Here is an 8,779-nt window from a genome sequence, read left to right as displayed (position 1 = left end):
CTTAGTTTTCCTATTCTGTTTTTCCTCTCATTTTTTTCTAATAATCAGCTGAAGCTTCTATAGTTCTGTTTTTTTTAATTATATCACATCTTTTAATTGAGGTTCTACATGCATAATGCTCTGTATAAATTTGATTCAATCCGCACAATTTTTTTTAAACACCTGCAGTGTGTAAAGTACTATTTGGGATAATTAAATAACAACGGACCATGATTCTTGTTCTTATTGAGCTCACAGTCTTTCTGGACAGACACATGAATAAAGCATCCTTAACCATGCCTCACTGATGACAGTGAGAAATGCACTGATTTTTTTAGTTAATACACTCTCACCTTTTTTATTGGCTGAAAGTGTTATTATGTATTTAAGTTGCTAAAATAGAATGAATTGAACTTTGACATAATAGGAAAAGATAAATCTTTAAAAAAGTCATAAATTCACTTCCTGAATTTTCTCTTGCTCTTTATGAACTTAGGTTAAACAAAGTTTCATACTAGAATTAATATTGTTCACAAAAATGTTGAACTTAGATACGTGAGGAAAAACTAAGTGTGTTTCATTTACTTTTATTGGCATCATCCTTGGCTGCATTGATAATTGAGCATTTTGCTCACATTTCATCCCCTATCTGCTTCTTCCACTCATTGTCTGGCACAGGTGGATTAAGAGATGATTCCTGTACTCTTTTCCCTGAGCAATTTAGTGTAGTTTGGATTTCATGATAAGACATAAATTTAATGCAGAATGAGATGAGGTTTTAAGTTTCTTTCATAAACATAAAATGAAATTTCAGAAGTTTGTGGACTTCTGAAGTTATATATTTTATTTCTTATGAATATTAAAAGTGACTATCTTATGTAACTTCTGATGGAAGCAATCAAAAGATAGAGAGAAAGAAAGAAAGAAAGGAAGAAAGAAAGAAAGAAAAGAAGGAAGAAAGAAAACTGTAATCTTTGCCCTCAGTCCTACAACATATCTCAAAAGAATGACATCTGCAACAATAAAAAACAAAAATAAAAAAAGAATAACAGAGTTACTTAATCTATATAACCTTGAGGAAAACCATGAAATTCTGTGTATAAATTACAGGAGTGTATTAGTTGCATTATTTCAATTAGCCATTGACTTTTTTCCTTCCAAGTAGGGAAAAGGGACAGACCAATGCACTTCGCACAAGTTCTTACAAGATGATATGTTATTGTTTCCTTCTAGTATCTTTACTTTCTCTCCTCAAACACTTGACTTCCATAGTAGAATTCATGCATCACTTCCCTGTGTTTCCTATAGTGCTGTTTTATATATTATGCTGATTGTAGTTTATAAGCAACTAAGGAATGAGTTGGCTAAAAAAGTTAAAAGTCAACTACAGTGTTTACATAAACTGTTTGAAAAATTTAAAATAAATTTCTAAACTTACCAGTGACCCTGACTTTTGCCTTTCAACATTTAATGTGAATAGTGTTGTAAACAATGAATGATTTTGTTAGATATAATTTTAATTTAAAAAGTTACCGCCTCTGTTGCTAAATATTTTGGAAGAAATATGGAAATGAACTTAATTTTTAAGTCTTAGTTGAGCTGATTTCTTTTTTCTCTGATTAGAATATAAAGATGTATGTTTATCATCTGTAATAATAAAATGGTGATATGCTAATTAGACCGGACATCTTCCGAACGTCATTCCAGACGTCCTTCCTGATGAAACTGGGACTGGAGGGAAGCCAGCTCAGGTCCCGAGTGCCAGAAAGAAGCTGGTGACAGCAGCCAGGGGAAGGAAGGCCTACTCTTGCACGAATTTTCGTGCATTGGGCCTCTAATTTAGAATATAATTGCTAACTTTAAGCCACCTCTAAAAAAAATTAGAAATACAAAATTCCAATAGACATTGTTTCCTGATAGCTATTCATATTTTGCATTGAATATGAATATGGATTTTGTAAGGAATCTGTTTAATAAAATTATATCTTAAGTAGTACTTTTGTACTTAAGTTCTTAGTCTCATCATATATATTTTATACAAGCCAGAAAGAAATGTCACTGATGATTCAAATGAAAAAAATTGATCAGAAGTGAAATGTTTAGCAGTAGAGTTCGTATTTATGGTGCAAAACAGATTAAATGCAAGATTGGTCTTACAGGGAATAGTTAATGCTAAAACAAGGTATTTTTGTTTGTTTTAATAACTCTCCTTTTTAAATTGCCATAATGTATCCTGGAAATATATTGCAAAATTGGCGAGCAAGGCTTTACAACAGGGTCTTGCTAATTCTTTAATGTGCTAAATAAGTAGTAGGATATGGAAAGGAGATTTTTCCTTAGCCTTAGAATTATATACCGCTATGCATTTTTAAGTCCAATACAACTTAAATATTGTAAATATTTAGACAATATACTTGGTTCCCCTATTAAGCCTATGTGTTTTATTTATTTAAAAACATTATCTAAGAAGGGGTTCCAAAGATCAGAGTCCATAGCACAAAAGGGATTAAGAAATCCTTTTAATGGACCAGGGGCATTTCTCCAGATTAAATAATTGTTCGACTTGAATATAGTCATATGTTATGGAAGTAGTAAAATAGGGTACATAATAGTTTATTAGGTTATCTCTCATAAATAAATTATTTCACTGGAGCATTTCATCATGATACTATTTTATAGCATGTCTACCTTTATTTTTTATATTTTTAATTTTTTATTGATTTCAGAGAGGAAAGGAGAAGAGAGAGATAGTAACATCAATGATGAGAGAGAATCATTGATCGACTGCCTCTTGCACTCCCCTTACTGGGGACTGAGCCCGTAACCCAGGCATGTGCCCTTGACCGGAATCGAACCTGGGACCCTTCAGTCTGCAGGCCTATGCTCTGTTCACTGAGCCAAACCCACTAGGGTAGCATGTCTAACATTAGAATACAAGACATTACATACTGCAGTTTTTCATGAAGTTTTTAATGAAGCTTTCACATAATGTATATTTATAATATTTCCTCTTATCTAGGTACTTTAACATACACTTTAAAGATTTAAGAAAATATAGTAGTCACCCTTACCCAAGGTTTCTGAGATTTTAGTTACCCACAGTCAACATGGAAAATTCCAGAAACAAACAATTTAAATACCATTATGAGTTTTAAATACTATTTGGAGTCGTGCAACGGAATCTCATGCGGTCCCACTCTGTCCTGCCTGGGATGTGAATGATCCTTTTGTCCATGTGTCCACACTGTGTACATTACTGCCCGTCAGTCATTTAGTAGCTTCTTAGTTATCAGATCAGTTATCAAAGTGAGAGAGAGCTCACATCCACTTAACTTTTATTGCAGTATATTATTATATGTCCACTTTATTATTAGTTATGGTGAATCTCTTAATGTGCCTAATTTATAAATTAAACTTCATCCTAGGTATAAAAAACATAGTGTACATCGAGTACTATCTGCAGTTCATGCATCCACTGGGGGACTACTGTAATCGAGAACAACTGCCAACATTGTCAAAACACGACAGGTTTTCAGGCGAAGGCAAAAGGAGCCCCTACGGGTTACTTACACAGTCCAATTGGTGGACATGGAAAGACTCCAATGCTCAGAATCTCCCCGTGTCACTAGAATAGGGTTCATAACTTAGTGGGCGGTGGGTAGGGAAGGGGTAACTCTGGGTAGAGTTCAGAAGGTTCATAAACTGACATGGAAAAATAATTCTGTATTTATTTTCACTGACCCCTAGAATGAAAAGCGGCATTTAAAAAAAAATTATGAATGTGGACAACAAATCTCAATAGTACTAGCAGTGCCTGTGATTTTGTCACCAATAGAAAGAGAATATAGTTCTCATATTACATTTGTCAGTTATTATAGATATTTTGAAATAATTATAATTTTGGTTTATCATTTGATTAGGAAAGTTTTCAAACTTCAACGCTTTTCAAGCTACTTCAAATTTAGGGAAGTTTTTAGCTCTGTTACTGTATCTTGTTATTTATCAATCTATCAATAAAGATGCACAGATATTAATACAACTTGAAATTAGTTTTGTGAATATTTAGACAATATACTTGGCTTCCCAATTAAGCCTATGTATTTTATTTATTTAAGAACATTATCTAAGAAGGGGTTCCAAAGATCAGAGTCCATAGCACAAAAGGGATTAAGAAATCTTTTTAATGGACCAGGGGCATTTCTCCAGATTAAATAATTGTTCGCCTTGAAGACAGTCATATGTTATGGAAGTAGTACAATAGGGTACATCAAAGTTTATCAGGTTATCTCTCTTGAACAAAATGTAGGGTTGAAAGAAATGGGACTTTTTAAAGCAGGCAGCCCCAGCACGTAGAATGAATGAATGAGGCATTTTAGTGAGGATCACTGGACAGCCAGTAGATGGGAACTTGGCATTTGGGAAGAGGGCAAATGGTTGGGCAAAAGTGTTAGGGAAGAAATATGGCCTTAGGAATCCTAGTTCTACCACCTTCTAGCTTTAAAACTTTAGGTGGATCATTTAATTCCTCTGAGCCTTAATTTTCTCCTCTATCATTAAAAAACTTGTGTAAAGCTTTCAATGAACAGGGCACTTTAACATTTATTTTCTCCTTTGATGTTCACTATTATGTGACAACGGGTATTATTATCTTCATCTCACAGATGAGCAAATTCATGGCCAGAGAATATATGGAACTCTTAAGTTTAAAGCCTCTTTTTCTGCTTCCTTATCCTACAGGTTTTCCTTAAAGGTAGGAAGAAAAAATAATTGAAATATGCATTTGAAAATCCTTTATCATAGTCTGTGAAGTACTTAAATGAAATATTTTAACAGATTCCAACTTTCCCTCCTATTGAGTCAATGTCATATTTTTACTTCCTTTTCTTTATATTTTAATCTTTAAATTCAGTTTTATTTACTTTATCAAACATTTATTGAGATCCCTCTTTGTGCCAAGACCTAAGAGAAAATAAACATGCTGTCTGGGGAGTTAAAAGAGTACAATAAATAATTAAAAATTTCCATAGAACTTACTCAAGCAACATACTATTGGAAAACAGGTAAGAGAGAAATTAATTCAAACCTTTATAAGTCATGAAAAACATTAGATAAGAGGTGACATGTGAGCCAGACATTGAAAAATGAATAGAAACTTGTAAAACTATAGCATCTTATCTCTTTTTCTCTGAAAGAGAACCCACATAAGATTTGATTGACTTTGGGTGGTGGGTACACAATGCAATATACAGATGATGTGCCATAGAATTGTACACTTGAAACCCATATAATCTTATTAACCAATGTCACCCCAATAAATTTAATTAAAAAAGAGAAAAAAAGAAAGAAAAGCTATGTTTGTGCTAGTTAAAATACTTGCAATCCTTTTTTTTCCTTTATATTATACCACAACTTTTTAAAAAAATATATTTGTATTGATTTCAAAGAGGAAGGGAGAGGGAGAGAAAGATAGAAGCACCAATGGTGTGAATCATTGATTGGCTGTCTCCTGCACGCCCCCCACTGTGGATCGAGCTTGCAACCTGGGCATGTGCCCTTTACTGGAATAGAACCCGAAACCCTTCAGTCTGCAGGCTGACGCTCTATCCACTGAGCCAAACCAGCTAGGGTCACAAATTTTCTTTATATTTAAATATTTATTTTTCCTTTTTAAATTAACTGAACCAAAGTTCTCAAGTTCAGCAAAGAAATGATTTGTTTCATTCAATAATGTTTTTCGAGTTTTCTACTCTCAAATAATTCAATGAATATGAGTTTAGCTCATAATATTACAATGTGCTATGCTAGCCATGGGGGTTATGAGTAAATGCAAGCCACGGCCTTTATCTTCAAAGAATATTAAGTTTATTTGGATAGATGACATTTTCTGAAACTTTCCTATTATGAAAAGATAGCATACATATTTTAATATAAACTCTATATAAATGTATAACAAAAGAAGGAAAAACTGTAAGTGCGGCTTCAAATACACATCTGCAGAAAGTTGATAGAAAAGTTCAATAAGAAGAAGGTTTCACCCTGGTATACCCCTTGATCTCTGACCAAGAAAAAGACAGAAGATTCTGAGGTCATTACAGGAAAAATACTCCCTTCTCCATGAAAGGGAAAAGAAAAAGCAGCAGCTGAGCATTGCTTTTGTGTCTTTAATTTAACTCCTTGTCTGCCTCAGTGTTGCCGAAGTTTGTCTCCCTTTATACAAAAATTCTTTTCTAAATTTTATAAGCAGAGGTTCAATGGAGAAATTGCTCTTTCTTATCTGGATCCCTCTATTCCCAGCTGTGAAATTGATTGATGTTTTTAAAGTCCTAAGAAGCCTCCCCTTGTAGATATGTTTGCTGGTTCAAAGAGGGGCGGGGGGGGGGGGGAAGGCAGGATAATTTTCTTTAGGAAAATAACTTAGAAAACATTTTCAGAGATCTATAGAACTAGGTGTATGAAGAGGGAAAACCCTGAAATTAGTCAATGCATTAAGAGTGAAAATAAATGGTGAGAGAACCTGCTAGGCTCATGTAGTTACGTGTCTCAGATTAACATTTGTAGCTGTGTGAAATTCCCTTAGACTCAAACTTCTACATGCAACATTTCCATTGGCTCTGGCTCAGATCACCAGCTCTTTGGCAGAACAGGATCAAGATTCTGATCCCAGGAGTGCCACCGATGATCAGGGCCACCTCACCTCTCAGTTCTCAGAGTTCAATTTATTCAGCAAATATTTATTGAGTGCTTATGGCTGCTGACTTTCCTAAGTCAGAGAAAAATAATGAGATGTTAGCAAAATGTGACATGTCTTGGGTAAGACGGTATCACATATGGAAAATCATTATCATCACTGGCATTTTAAACCAGAAGCTGAATTTAATTGCATTAATAACACCAGCAGTGTGCATTGCTTCGCGGTACAATGATTTCCACACTGGATTCTGATTTTTCATCTTCAAGAGTCACTGGATACAAGCCACAGTCCCCAAAGCTTGACTTCTATGTAAAATAACACCATCCCCTGTCTAGCATCGGTTATGCACATCCCTAATAGCTAAGCTGAGGGACAGCATTAGCCATTATATAAACTAATTGGGTTAATTCTGCTCTGGAATTTAGGCAAATAATGTAACTGAGATAAACAGAGGGTCACTTATGCGTCTACTTGTACACATTTATCTACACTTCTTATTTATACTACTAAATGCTTAAAACAACACTAGGCTATAAATTTGCCTTTTCTTTCTGATTCTCTTGGCAGGGTTTCTTACATGCTTAACTTTTAAAGAGTGGAGTTCGGTCTCCTCTCAAATAAATAAGAGAGCAGTGGAAGGAAAAAACTGCAGCTACAAAGTAGTTCTAACCCATTAAACACAGATGGCTCACAGGGGGTTTAATCATCAGGAGCGAACACACATCACGCTGAAATATAGAGCTGTTTTCTATCACTTGTTACCATTTGAATGTCTGTCTCAGGAAAGTGAATTCCATATATCTTCCTGGCCATCAGCTGCCCTTTGAATACTCCTCTCTCTGATGTAGTTAGATTTCTCTTCAGAACTTACTGAGATGAATGAGCTCTTGCCACACGTAGAAGTGAAAGAAAACATTTCTTTCTCTGCCAGAACAGATGAGATTCGTCATTAGGAGAATGGATTTGACCTTGTAAAGTGGACCAAAGCAATTAACAAACAAACCCCTTTGCAGGCAGATTGCCTTTATCCTCGTCCTCCAAATCCTGTTACAGAGCTTTCCTTTTTGTCTTTTTTCCCCCCTTTTCTTTCTTTCTTTTCTTTTCTTTTTTTTTTTTTTTTGATGCTCTCACAGCTAAGTTGCCACTGATCACCTGAAAAGAATTCCAAATGTGAGATAAGAAGTCATCTCTAATTTAAGCCTTTTCATGCAAAGAGAATTTTATGATCACTTAAAAAGTCAGATGGAATTATCCTCAGCTGTCATTGGCCAATTATCAGTAAGTCATCTGATCAGAAATTATTAAAGAGATCCATAAAACTAGTTTGATGGCAATATATAAAACAAAACTGGAGGTCAGCATTAGTGCCTATCGTAAAACGGTGAAAAACTCAACTTGAGGATAATTATGATACCTGAGAAAAGATTGATTGCATCGTGCGTCTCTCTTCTCAACTCACAGTATGAATTCCTTTCATCTATTTATTTCTTAAGTGATGATTGCTCTTCAATTGTTTCTTTCCCACACTCCTACCTATCTCTTATTCTTTTATCTACCCTCCCCTTTCCTGCAGCCCATTTCTAGCTAAAACCCATTCTTCAAGACTAAAGTCTTAGGTGACTTCAGGGAAAGACCTGCTACCAATCCCTGGGATAACAGCAAACGAAGCAGCTTCCTTACTTTCCCAGTAGAGTGCCCGATGCTATTACAGCGAATGACATAATCTTGAGTAAACCCAGCTGATACACCACATGGAGGCTGCTCATGTGTCTCGGACCAGCAACACTTCTGTCTTACTAGCTCATTTGTCTTTCTGACCGAGTTTGTAAATCACTCAGCAATTGGGACACTTAGATACAGAAGAAAAGTTATTGTTTTACCCTGGAAATAATTCAGCTCAATCCATTTGTAGAAAGGCATTCTTTCTAAAATTTTTGTGCATATATTTTTATTTTTTACTTGGCAAACCTATCTTTTGAAAAGCTAATGAAGAATAGGTAAGGGAAAGGATATAAGAGCAGCAAAATATCTCAGATGTCAATGCATTTTTTAAAAATTTAAAATAAATTATTACTTAGGGAAATATTAAATCCTACAATTATTTTTATT

This window comes from Myotis nattereri, assembly GCF_964212035.1.
Source record: "Myotis nattereri genome assembly, chromosome: 2".
Lineage (NCBI taxonomy): Eukaryota > Metazoa > Chordata > Mammalia > Chiroptera > Vespertilionidae > Myotis > Myotis nattereri.
The sequence above is the reverse complement of the archived record's forward strand: the minus strand, read 5'-3'. Positions refer to the sequence as shown.